The sequence below is a fragment of the Talpa occidentalis genome, unplaced genomic scaffold, assembly GCF_014898055.3.
Source record: "Talpa occidentalis isolate TD23 unplaced genomic scaffold, MPIMG_talOcc4v2.1 talOcc4.3, whole genome shotgun sequence".
NCBI classification, from domain to species: Eukaryota; Metazoa; Chordata; class Mammalia; order Eulipotyphla; family Talpidae; genus Talpa; species Talpa occidentalis.
The window spans coordinates 70,824,593-70,837,123 of record NW_023603184.1 but is presented as its reverse complement, the minus strand read 5'-3'; the positions used below and the strand labels follow the sequence as shown (position 1 = coordinate 70,837,123).

The 12,531-nt window shown below is 38.2% G+C and overlaps 1 protein-coding gene across 18 annotated transcripts in view; it reads left to right on the top strand.

Annotated features, from left to right (window-relative positions):
- Positions 1-12,531, top strand: part of NCKAP5 (NCK associated protein 5) — a 1,249,968-nt gene that overhangs the window by 235,722 nt on the left and 1,001,715 nt on the right. For 2 of the 18 annotated variants that reach the window (XM_054699650.1, XM_054699662.1), the window contains one exon: positions 11,998-12,045. The exons of 15 other annotated variants lie outside the window; for them this stretch is intronic. The gene's annotated coding sequence lies outside the window, so the exon portion shown is untranslated. Of the gene's footprint in view, positions 1-11,997; positions 12,046-12,531 lie in introns of those variants that run through there. One more of the 18 variants, XM_054699655.1, reaches the window with a different exon arrangement.

The following is a 12,531-nucleotide window of genomic DNA, read 5'->3' as shown; positions in this document are numbered from 1 at the left end:
TTGTAAATAGTGCTGCTATAAACATAGGGGTGCAGGTGCCCTTTTGAATTAATGTTTCTGTGTCCTTTGGGTAAATATCTAGGAGTGGAATTGCTGGATCATATGGAAGCTCCATCTTTAGCAGATTGAGGAATCGCCACAAAGAGCTCCATAATGTTTGGACCACTTTGCATTCCTACCAGCAGTGCAGGAGAGTTCCTTTTTCTCCACATCCTCGCCAACATTTGTTGTTGATTCCAGAGCTTGAAACTTGACCAGTGTGCTCTTATGTCACAAGCCTCCTGGACCTAGAGAATTTCAGTCATTTCACTCAGCTTCACTTTTGCCAGGAGATGAGTGATATTTCTCCAGGTTACTGGATGTATGTGAACTTTCCAGGCTGTCCATGAATAAAATTTATACTGTTTTTAAAATAAAATACAATATTTATAACCCTTTGAAGATGTGCTACAATATTTTATCACCATTTGAAATTTTTATTATGAAAGTGAGAATACTTATTATAAAAATTTAAACATTATAAAATTGTTATAACTAAACATCTTCTTTCTTTTTTTTTAAACTCTCTTGCATATTCTTCCTCACCTAAACCTCATTCCACTTGTCAGATGTAAACAAGGTTAAGCATTTGGGCTCTCACTCTTTATTCCTAGACCCTATCCCTGCAGCTGTCTCTATCTGCATCCTGAGCTCAACCTCTATCTGTATTCTGCTTGCCTACTGTTCCCCCAACAAACACACTCATTGCAGTGTTAAGTGGTCAGATTCTGTGGCTAGTTTCCCTAATTCATATCCTAATTTGCTATTCATTAATAAGTGATTTTGGGCTACTATTCCTTCCATGCTTCAGTCTCCTTATCTATAATATAGACATAATATTAGCTACATCACAGGCTTAGATGAAGATGATGTCAGGTATATAAAGAAGTTAGAATGGAGACTGGCACAAGGTAAACTGTCAATAAGTGTATATGTATATATATGTGTATATATATCTGTGTATACATGTTTAATACATAAGTTGATTGGTTGATAATACATAAATTATTTTGTGCCCTGTACTGTTGACTTAATATGTTATTTTAGGGACCTCCCTGGTGGCTGAGACTTAGCACTATCACCATCACGGCCTGAGTTCAATCCCCAGCCAGGGAGGTGACCCACATGGTGTAGCAGACCTCTCCTGTCTTGCCCGCTGCTCCCCTCAGCAATGTATTTCAGTAGATCTGCTCCCCATTCTGTCTCTGGTGAATCCTCTCACCCCCTGCACCTCTGGCATACACCATAGTTCTTGTATGCATAAATAAATAAAAATAAATCTTTTTTAAAAAAGAATATGTTATTTTAGTAATGTAAAACTGCCTTAGAACCAATTACACAGTATCCTGTTGGATACATGCAACCTGTTAGTAGACTTACGTATGTCTATTTTTCATTCTTATAAACTGCTGAAATAAATTTCTGTGTACATAAATCTTGATGTATTTATCTGAATACTGCTGAATGATATATTTCTAGAAATGAAATTGCTGAAAGTCCCTTTAAAGATTTGGTTGAAATGGCCAAAGTGCCTTTCCCAATGACCATAGCAATGCACAATTCAGAATGTTAAGACTGTATGTGCCTGTTTCCCTACAACTCTGCCAGTGCTAATTATGAGAGTGCTTTTAAAACTTTACAGACTAGTAGGCAAAAAATATCTTTCTGTTGTTTGAATTGCATTCCTTTGATTAGTAATAAGGTTAAACTTTATTAATGAATAAAGTGGGCATGGGTAGTCTTGTAAATAGTATTTTTCTTATTTTTTTGGTATACGTCTTTTGTTGGGGTGATATTTTTTAAAGATTTATTTACTTATGCATACAAGAACTGGGGTACAGGCCAGAGGTCTGGGGGGTGAGAAGATTCACCAGTGACAAAGTGGGGAGCAGAACAGGTAGATTGACGGAAATACACTGCTGAGGGTAGCAGCAGGCAAGACAGGAGAGGTCTGCTGCACCATATGGGTAGCTCAATGGCCGGCCTGGAATTGAGCTTGTGCTAGAAAGGCTGTGGATAGCTTCACAGTGCTGCGCTTAACCCCTTGCACCACCAGGGAGGCCCTGTTGGGGTGATTTTGAGAATTTTCACTTATTAGGAATTTTTAATTCCTTTTCAGTCACATGCTAAAAAGTTCACAAATGCTTACTGGTCTTTTAATTTAGTCATTATTTTTAATTCATAGAAATTTGAAATTTCTACACAGATAAATCTGTGGGTCTTTTCCTCTTTAGATTAGAAATTTCTTACCCATCTCAATCTTATGTAATTCTATTTTTTTTAGTAGTTTTTGTCTCTGAAATGTTGAAATGCATGCCAAATAATATAGCTCTATGAGCACTATAGTGTGAGGTGGGGATTTTAACTTCATTTATCCTTAAATAAATGGGCAATTTTTAGGGAAGTTGAAGAAAGACAAGGGGAAAATATGTTTGGAAAAATGACAAAACATATTCATTCATCTAGACAATTGGTTAACACAAATTTCTTAAATGTTTATCATGTGACATGTACTGCAGAGGTCAATACTGGCCACTAAAACTTTCTGGATGATGGACTTGTTATTTATATGTTTGTGCTGTTAAATAAAACAGCATTTAAATTGCATTAAATTCAATTTAGTAGCAATTGAGATAAGGTTAGTATGATCAGATAACTGAATTTAAAATTTAATATTAAATTAAAAGTACTACTGATGACTTTTGGTTGCCATATAGAATAGTGCAGTGATAATTGATGGTGAAACAGCACAGAAGTGTGTGTGTGTGTGTGTGTATGTGTGTACACATGAGGGTACTGAGAAAGAGTATGTTTGTACAAGTACAAAAGCCATAACCAAATGCTTTTTGTTGGGAATTGTCAAATTTTAGAAAAAAGTGCAATTTTGTTTCTTGTTGTGATTTAAGGATAGGAAAAAGATGTTTAGACAAAAAATAGAATTTTTGGCCTTGCATTTTTTGGCCTCACATTTTTGGCCTTGAGATTCCTGATTTCCCAAATGGGAAAGAATGAGTATGCTAGTTACTAGTACTTCCTTTTCAAGCTTTAAACTGCTCAATTCCGTAGACCTCACTGCTTTTCTGCATACCTCACTTCTCTTCTTCAGAAGGTTATAGCAAGCCTTCAGAACCCCCAAATCTGAGTCTATATTGGTTTCTCCCTTCTGGGGAAAAATGATGGTTTCTATTTAAGAAATAAGTTAAGAAGATGCCAATGTGGGGTGCTGTAGATTTGGATTCTGAAATATCTTTGATCATTTCTGTAGGGTTCCATTAGTGTTTCAAGAGTTTGGGGTCATGTCTATCACCTTACAGGATACTGAGTTGTTGAGAGGCGCCCAAGGAAAAGTCACTTGATGATGTCAACATGCAGATATTTTTAAATAATGGAAAATCTTACAAATTCTAGTCAGAGAACCCTTTATTTCCTTTTCGGTAGAAAACAGAATTATTCTGTTGTGCACCCAGTGAACATCAGTTAAATCAGAGCAAAATTGTCTTTATGGCTCTAGAAGCCAGTGATTGTATGTGGAAGAGTTGGCATGTCATGGAAGGATGGGGAAATTCCAGCCTAGGTCCAGCTGCAGGAATATGCAGGTGACTGGCACTATGGGCAAGCTGTCAGGCATAGGACCGGCAAAGTTATTACTGAGGTATAAAGCATATATTATGTGTAGAGCCAGCTGGTCACCTGTTTGGTGGGGGACTGAGACTGAAAGCAAGTTGCTCAACTCTGAGGAGATACAGCTTTATGGGAAGTCAGCAGTAGGGGTGTCTGAAGGGAAAATTCCTATAATGCAAGGTGCACCTGCACCTTTTTGTGGTGATAAAATTGGAGGATAAGAAGACAAAAGCCAGTGCTGTTGTTCAAGTGTTAGACCTTGAAGTTTAGAAAATATTTGCTGTAGCCTCTCATGAAACTTTAATCATGAAATTCATTTAAATTCATTGAGATGAGTAGGATGATAGGAACTGACAAGTGGCAGAAGCCGTCTCGGCTCAGGGTGGTGATTTATGGGGAGGCAGAGAGCAGGATGCTTCTGGCTTCCCCCTCCAGCCTCACTTAACAACTTCATTAATAACCCAGATAAACAAGCCATCTAGTTCATGAATAGCATCTGATATAAAATTGAGAGGTGTTAAGAATAAAAAGAAATACCAAACAGAAAATGGGCCCATGTGGAGAAAAGCAGAGAATACTGACCAAAAGTAAGTTGGATTCTATTTGAGTGTGAAAAATTTAGAATTTTTTCCTGGTAACCTCTGAACACATTTGAGGAAGTAGTGCTAGTCCATTGAGTAATAACTAGTAATTATTGAGTACCTACTCCAAACATTCTCATTTACTCCTCACTGCAACATTATGATGTAGACTTTATTATCCCTTTTTACAACTACTGTAAATTGAAGCTGAAGAAATAAAAGTAATTCCCCAAAAGCCATGCAGGTAGTACATGTTAGATTTAGGGTTTTCAATCCTGGCCTGTTGCCCTGAAGTGTGTTCTTTCTTCTGTATTCTTGCTGCTGAAAGAGTGGTCCACAGAGCATCACCTTGGACAATCTTAAAAATGTAGAATCTCAAGTCCCTTTCTCCATCTCACTTAAAGGCTTCCCAGATGATTCAAATGCATATGAAAATTTGAGAGGCCCTGGTCTATAGCATTTTGGAGAGCAGGAGTCTAACATACACAAGCACCCAGCTATCTATAATCTCACTCCCACTCCGTGTCATCCTAGTACCCACACTTTCACATGTGGCACTGTCCGTTGAAGAAGTAAAGAGAAGTTTCCAGGACAAGTAGCTAACCTTTGCTTCATTCACTCTCTGTGTTTATTCTAATTCCACAGAATTAGAGTTGTATGTTTAATTGTTCTTAATTTCCCACCAGGCTCTGAAGTTTTGGAGCACAGAGATTTATGTATCACAATCTTTGTTTCCCAAGAGCTAGCACAGAGCCTCACTTGGCTGAGGGTAGATGTTTACTAAATTCTTATTGATAGGGTGCATAAATGAAAAAATGAATGAATGATCATTGGCAAAGTTCTTTGTTCTAGCTGAGCCAAATCTCATTGATGACTTCCTAGACACTTTAAAATCAGAGTTTATTGAAACATCTGGAAATTTCTCAGTTCCTACCCCACCTGTAACCACAGGTATGTTTTCCAGCTAGGCTCCAGCAGATGTTTTCTTCTGACAAAAACCAAAGAAAAGAAATCTGTAGTATCCTCTTGACAGAAAAAAAAATAGTTATAAATAAGAAAAATTCTTTCACAGATGGAATATTTATGTTCTCATATCTGCTGTATATTGTAATTTGTAGTGGGAAGCTAAGATTAGGACACATTCATTCATGCATTCAACAAACACTTATTAAGTCCTGTTATGCTCCAATTGTTGGGAGATTTTCATGTGATCAGAGCTGCATCCTCATGGAACAGTGAGGCTGACAAGGGAGGTAACTAATTGGAATAACTAATTCGAAGTACTTCATGAAGTTCAGCATATGAAGGTCCAGCATCGCACCATTCGCTGTGCTAGCTGCTAGAGAGAGAAGGGTGTTCATGATTAAATCCTTGACTCAGAGTAGATCATAATTCAATGAGACCCACCTATAAACAGATCATTTCTCTGCTGTAGCAACAGCAGAGAAGGAGGGGTGCCCTGGAAGCTAAAGGAGGACATTGGGGAACAATGAATGGGATGGGCAGTGTTCTAAGAGAAAGTCTTGGGAAATTTCTTCTAAACTTGATTTGAGTCTTCGAGCATAAATAAAACTTTTCTAGGCAAGAAGGGCATGAACATGCATGTCAAAGCTTCTTTGATTTGATAGAAGGATCACAATAGTTAAAATGCCAAAATAAATGGGTGCTGAGGTGCTCTGGGAATATTGATGGGGGGAAAGGTCAGTTGTGTCTCAGTAATAGGTGGGACCATATGAAGTTTAAGTAGGATTTGTTGAACTGACTAGGGAGGACGTTTTATGCTAAGTGGCTCCCACTTTTGCTCTTGTTTTTTGCTCTTACAACTCTTGCCTTTTGAATTTTCTAGTATGTTAAGAAATTAATGTATTAAAAAGTATATTTTAAAAATTCAAAAAATTAAAAATTATTATTTAAACACAAGATAATCATGGGATTCATTTTATGTGTCAGTTCTTTGTTTTTTAAAATTGGTTGGTATGGCACAGTAAATGGACAAAAAATGCTCATTTTCACTTTCCATCTCTGTAACCCGGTACTAACTACACACAGAGTCTCTTCCAAAGGTGGTGTCCAATATTGAAATTTGAAAGTCCCTTGAGAAAGTCTAAAGTCTGACCCAGATGGTTCTTTTGGCCTAACTACATGCTATAGGGGTTTATTTTCATTTTAATTTGAGACAGCATCTTCTGAGAATGTTATGGTTTTACTTAGTTTTGGGTAGGCCATCTCAGTTACAGGGCACACGGTTACCCTCTACCTTTCCTTTGTTCCTTCATATTAGGTTTCCACCTGGTTACAGTGTTTAATCCACCATGTCCAACAGCCTACAGGGTCATCCCATTATAGAAAAAATCTCTTCGCTGTACTAGTCTCTGGGACTGGAATGAAATTTGCTCTTATCACAAATCAGTGATGAAATACTAAGAAAAGCTTCTTGGTGCTTTCCTAAGGTATTGATGGACAGTCTTTTGTTGAAAATTCCAAGAGCAGAAAATCTCTTACGAGCAGAAAATCTCCCAGGAGAAATGCCATGGATAGGGAGCACCAGTCCTTATGTTTGAATCCATTTCTCTGCTCATCTTCTATTCCTCAACAGGGTAGAAATGCGCTCTCAAGACTTCTTTTATTTTAATTTTTGTTCTTTTCAAAATAGAGTTCTTCCGTCGCTGGGACTTTCCCCTTTGGTATCCAAGATGTGAGTTATGGCTAACATAGAGGTTCTCAGAGGGGTTATATAACTAACAACCCCTCGTAAATATGAGCATGGTCAGAACCCCCTTGATGGCTCCTTGCTGTGTTTCCCTAAATCACAGCCAAATCTTTCATGTGAGGATTTTCAGGGATGCCAAAGGTTATGTGCTCTGCTTTCTTTTGTAACATATGTCACAGAACATTGGAACTAGAGACCAGATCCCCTCACAGCTGGTGGTAGAGTCAGAGCTGTGGTCTTTATTAAGATTTAAATCACTTAAAATCCCATTGCTCTTTCCCTAGCCCCAAACATAAGGAAGATGTATAATATCAAAAAAGAATTTTCTATAAGCACCAGCTATTTCTTTTAAAAGTAAAAACATCATTGACATAAGAATGTGTAATTCTTCAGGTTACAAAATTATACCACATGATTTTTTTTTTAAAGTAAGTTCATCTGGTAATTTTTTTTTTTTTTTTTTTACTATGATGACTCCCCATTGTGGTATTTTTCATATTCAGTTCAAATGTTACATGATAAAGGATATGCTATTCAATTTACTTCCACAAAAATCAAGCATTGTTGTCTTGGTAATAGCAGTAGTCATGGAAGTAGTATCTTTATAGAAGAATGGAATGTGGACGATTTTTATGTCATTATATAAAACACATACTTCTTGGCACAAAAATCCATTTATACATAGCTTTAATGGCAAAAACTTGAGCAAATTTCCAAAGTTGGGTCTCATATTACCTAGCTTTCATGAATTAGATATATTTACTATGAAGCAATATCATAAATACTTAAAATTAAACTAAAACTGTCAAGATAAATAAAATATGTTTTATGATGCAGAAGGTCTGCTTTTATGGCTAGATTAGTAGCTACTCATCCCTCAATTTCATTAATCCATAAAACATTTCCTATTCAATAATGTGAAATAAGAAAATGTAATATTTTATCTTTTAGAGTGATTTTTAAAGCAAGATTGCGTCCATTTGTTTGTGCTTGTTTTGGCAAGGGAGGGAGAATGATTATTTTCATCCCCCAAGATTGTACAGTAAAGTAATAAATAGCAAATGCCTTTCTTGGGCATGTACTTTCTTTTGTTTTAGAGATGCACTGGGCTCATCATGAATAAAGCATTTGATTGTTCAAAATTTTTGATAGAGTCAGATATATTTGGACTAAAATTAGGCTACTATCTAGCCTAAGGAAAATCAGATAACCTCTTTGAACCTCAGTTTCTTCATCTGTAGAACAGGAGTAATAGCTAACTCTTAGGTCTTTGTAAGTGTTAGAGAAATTGCAGCTAAAATTAGTATAGTGCCTAGCCTCAAGTTGGTGCCAAATAAATATATCAAGTGCATGACAAATAAATGTCTCTATTGTATGACAAATGCATAAACAAACCTAAATAAATGTATGTCTTAAATTAGATAATGTGTTATCTACTGAGATGATTTTTTAAAAATGGAAACCCTAGTCCCTATTTTCAGAAAGTCTATGTTATTTTTTTGAGAATGGAAAGTGAGAAAGACATGTACACAGCAAACTATAAAATAAGTCGGATTATGTGTAGATCTATGAACAGGAAATTATGAACAGTGCCTGGAAACCCATAATTGGAAGTAATTAATTCTGAATAGAAAAAGGGAATGAAGGAACTATGTGTGGCATTAAGGGCAACTTCATTAAAAATAGTATTTGAGATCCTTGATGATCAGTAACAAGCGGAAGAAGAAACAACATTCCAGCAGACCATTTAACCTTAGAAAAGATGCAGTGGCGGGCCTCCCCTGGTGGCGCAGCGGTTGAGCGCTGGGCTGCGAAGCTGCCTGCAGCCTCTGCAGCGCTGATTCAATCCCCGGCCACCAGCGAGGGTCCCACATGGCGCGGCAGACCTCTCCTGCTGCGCCCACTGCTCCCCTCAGCAGTGTATTTCGTCAGTCTGCCTGTTCTGTTCCCCGCTCTGGCTCTGGTGAATTCTCTCACCCTCCTGTGCTTCTGACTGTACCCAGTGCTTGTATAAATAAATAAATAAATCTTAAAAAAAAAAAAAAAAAAAGGGGCAGTGGCATGGAGCATGTACATAGTTTGAGCTATAATTTGGCTCTTTCTGGTCTCCAGCCTACCAGCCCACTCTGCATATTTTGGACTTGCCAGCCTCCATAATTGCACAAGTCAGTTTCTTCAAATAGTGCGCGTGCTCTTGCACACGCGCTCTCTCTGTCTCTTTCTCTCTCTTATTTTCTCTGGAGACCCTAATGCAGTTATGAAATATATATTTAAGAGTTTATCTAAAATATTTTCTTTTGTGTGTGTGTGTGTGTTTGTGTGTGTGTGGGACCCTTGCCGGTGGCCGGGGAACGAACCGGCACCACAGAGGCTGCGGGCAGCCTCACAGCCCAGCGCTCAACCGCTGCGCCACCAGGGGAGGCCCTAAAATCTTTTTCGATTGTTGAGTAAAATTCCATGGTGTATATGTACCACATCTTATTGATCCAGTCATCCATTTTTGGGCATTTGGGTTGTTTCCATAGCTTAGCTATTGTAAATAGTGCTGCTATAAACCTAGGGGTGCAGGTGCTCTTTGGAATTGATGTTTCTGTGTCCTTTGGGTAAATACCTAGGAGTGGAATTGCTGGATCATATGGAAGCCCTATCTTTAGTAGGTTGAGGAATCTCCACACAGCTTTCCATAGTGGTTGGACCATTTTGCACTCCCACCAGCAATGCAGGGAGTTCCTTTTTCTCCACATCCTCGCCAACATGTTGTTGCTAGTTTTTTTAATATGTGCCATTCTCACTGGTGTAAATTGGTATCTCATTGTAGTTTTGATTTGCATTTCCCTAATTACAAGTGATGTTGAACATTTTTTCATATGCCTGTTGGTCATTTGCATTTCCTGTTCGGAGAAGTTTCTTTTTAGCTCTTCTGCCCATTTTTTCAATTTGCAGCAACATGGATGGAACTGGAAGGGACCATGCTCAGTGAAATAAGCCAGAAAGAAAAATAAAAATACTGATGGTCTCACTCATAGCAGGAATTTAGAAAACCTAAATAAGGGACCAGGAAAAAGACTATATATAATAAAGAAAAAATCAAATCAACAAGCAACTATAAACCAGAGACATACTACAGGGGTGAGGGAGGAGAGGAGAGATTAGGGTCAGAATAAGGGAGGTGGAAATTATATGGGGAATATAACCAAAATGAAAATGCATACATTGTGCAAAAATGAAAAATTATGTAAGAATTATATAAATTAAAATATAAAAAATTAATTACAATAAAAAAGTTTATCTAAAATCAAGATTTTTAGAAATGACATACAGTCTCAAGACTTTTAATTTCAGAGTCCCTCAAAAGAGATTTAACTCTGAAATTGGAATAATCCTCTGCTTTTGTCAGCCCCCTGCCTCTCAGATTCTTCAATTCCTCTGCACCCTTGTTTCACAGCCCTCCACCAGTGGAGTATTGGATTTGATGGAGTTAAGGTTGGCTAACTATGAGCCATACTTCTGAAGCTGCTGAAATGCTTGTGTCTGTGGGTTTCTACTGCACTTTATTGCTTCAGGAGCCAGAGAGAATAAGGCTCATGTCATCTAGTAATGTTTCATACGCAGCATCTGAAATCCTTAACACCTAGGTGCACATTACCAGAAACCAAGGCTTATAGCACCTTGAGTCAAATTATTCTTAAATGAAAACTATAGGGCCTCCCCGGTGGCGCAGCGGTTGAGCGCTGGGTTGGGAAGCTGCCTGCAGCCTCTGCAGCGCTGGTTCAATCCCCGGCTGCTCCCCGGCCACCGGAGGAGGGTCCCACATGGCGCGCAGACCTCTCCTGCCGCCCGCTGCTCCCCTCAGCAGTGTACTTCGGTCCTTCTGCCTGTTCTGTTCCCCGCTCTGGCTCTGGTGAATTCTCTCACCCTCCCGCGCTTTGGACTGTACCCAATGCTTGTATAAATAAATAAAAAATAAATCTTTAAAAAAAAAAAAAATGAAAACTATAAAATCATAATATCTTTCTATGTTCTGTGAAAGTTGATGTATGATGCATAAAACCCAGGCCCAGCCCCATCTTACTGATGCTGCTTTTATTATAATGATACCCCATATTTGATGATTGCTGCATTTATTGCTTCATTTACTTTTATTAGTACTATCTCATTTGGTATTTACAAATATTAACTAGGGGAAGAATTGTTATCCTAATTTTATGTACATTTGAAATGGAAGTCCCGAGAAGCTAGCTAAACATGAACACATGGGTAATGGTCATTGAGTGCTGGGATCCCCAACCTTGTCATCCAATTCTAAATCCCAGTTTCTTTCCTCTTATCCTCCCTCCTTTAGTTACGTACTTCAACACGATTTATTCATTGAATTCTAACTCCAGCAGTTGTTCTAGGTCTTAGAGATTCAGAGAGAAGCAAGAGTAACCTCTTCATGGGCACTTTCTGTGGATTGTCTTCACAGAGCCTAGAGTTTAATAAGAAAGATGGATGTAAAAAATACAAATAATTGATAATTATTTTCAACTGTGACAAGTGCCATTGAAGAGAAATTGAGACCTTTAAAAAGTATAGATAGACTTATTTATTTGGCCTTGTCTTAGAATGAATTGTGGCATAGAAGCAAATATTCCAGATAAATGAGCTTTGCCCCTTCAAATGTGGCACTTCCATTTTGGATGGCAATCCTTTGAAAGTACACTTGAAACTTCCTAGTTTTATAAGGGGCATGTAGGATATGTGTTGTCATTTTCTTGACCCTGAGGCCTCCATTTATAGTATGATTTGATATTGCAAGGTAATCATACTCAGCAAGAAATGGCACACTTAGATGGGATAATTGGGGGAATTATTTATTTATTTATTTATTTATTAACTGATAAACTTTATTTTTTTATTTTTTAAATAATAAATTTTATTTTTATATTCCCCGTATAATTGCAACCCCCCCATTCTGACCCCAGTCCCTCCCCTCCCGCCCCCCACCCCCAAAAAGTGTCTCTGGTTCATAGTTTTTTGTTGATTTTGATTTTCACTTTCTTATAGTTATTCAATTGGGGGAATTAAATGACGAAAATCATCACAAAGGTGTAGGTAAGTCTGAGGGACAAGAGAGGGAACAGTGACTGGGACCTAGGTTATGTAACAATAAGAAAGGGTTGATTGTGTAGTTGTAGGAAAGGCCTGTGCCCTTCAGCTGACCTGTGGCAACAGATCAGGAGGGAGTTGGGAAATCAGCACCTATCTCATACTCCTCCTGTCCTCTGGTCTGCTGAGCCAACCAGTAGTCAGAGGGCAAGGGTGCTTATTGAAGGTGTCCACACAGCTGCTCTCTGTTGGACTCTGTGACAAGGATGGAGAGGGGTCTACAATGGCAAATGGAAGACAAATAGCTTCTTCTGGTCCTTGCTAGCAGTCTGCAACTAGTAGCCTTTCCTGCCATTGCTTTTGGCTCCATAGTCTCATGAATGTGCTCCCTCCTTGCATGCTCTGATGCCCCTTATAAGCCAATGCTTTTTTCTTAGAAGCCAAAGTGATTTAGAAAAAGTTCGCATACCAGATAATGGGCCCCCTTACCAT